We start from the raw sequence: 1,300 nt of genomic DNA, 5'->3' as shown, positions 1-1,300 counted from the left end.
GCCATCTGCACTTGACATTGAGAATGAGGATGATGTTGAATCCTAAGGCAGCTTAATTAGCCACTGATCATTTTTTGTAACCATTGATGTACTGATGTCTTTTGTAATGTGAAGCTGTACTTACATAACTTTCTGAACTTACTCAGTAATGGTTGTAATATTTTTGTCATATATATAATGAGCATTTTCTGACATTAGTCTTGCGCTAATATGTTTATTACCGATGTTCTTTAATTATAATTGTTTTGTATAGGTTATATAATGATAATGTTTTGTACTTCATGTTTTGAACTTAACTGATGACATTCTTATCATGTGTATGTAGAATTATGCCGACAGGGAGGAAAAGAATTAGAATAGAAGAGCCACCCGAGTCTAGGGGTGCTCCAAGGATCGAACCTGCAGCTGATATCCAACAAGAAGCCTCCAGACTAGGATAATGCTTTAATAAAATTTCGAAATAAAAGGAAGTCTATAATTTCATCTCTCTTGCCCAACTTCTCCACTTTTAATCTAATAAGGCTCACACTACTTCACACTTACTGATAGCCAAAAATTAACCTTTTTTAAGTTTAAATCCTGCTAAACCAACTGCCGGATTTCCCTTCGAATAACCGCCTAAATCCTTAATCATTGATAAATCTCAAACCTTATTAAAACTCCTCCAAAAATTCCAAACTATACTTCATTAAACTCCTCTCATTATAACAAACCCGAAAACATGCAAAACAACCTCTAAGCGGTAGCGCCGCCACCTGCTCTGTCGGCAGCGGCGGCCGGCAGCCGAACTCTGGTGATGACCATTGCCTCTCAAATTTTAACAAAATAATCCTCTCACCATGCACAACAACTTTCGTAACTAGCACCTAGTCTAATTGTAAGGCTAACTAGGGTAATCGAACCAAAACATTCATAAATCCCTAGAACTTCAATTAAACATCTCTCCTTACCAAGATCGAATTAAGTCAATTCCTTTTGAGGGATCACTAACCTTGATGAGAGCTACAAGATGAGCTAAAAATCACGAGCTATGGTGGCCGGAGGAGGGAACTCCGACGAAGGGGCAGCCGGCATTTCTGGCGGGTTTTCTCCTCTCCGGCAGCGCTACAGGCTCGGACACTAGGCCGAGAAGAGAGAGGAGACGGCGGGGGTCCGAACTGGAGTGGAACGGCGGCCGGTGACTGGCCGAACGGTTGCAGCTGGTGGCAGAAATTCCCAGCGATAAAGAGAGCTCGGGGAAGAGTTCGGGAGAAAGAGAGAAGGAAGAGGGAGAGAGAGAGAGAGAGAGAGAGAGAGAGTG

Source organism: Fragaria vesca, unplaced genomic scaffold (assembly GCF_000184155.1).
Source record: "Fragaria vesca subsp. vesca unplaced genomic scaffold, FraVesHawaii_1.0 scf0513090, whole genome shotgun sequence".
Lineage (NCBI taxonomy): Eukaryota > Viridiplantae > Streptophyta > Magnoliopsida > Rosales > Rosaceae > Fragaria > Fragaria vesca.
The sequence above is the reverse complement of the archived record's forward strand: the minus strand, read 5'-3'. Positions refer to the sequence as shown.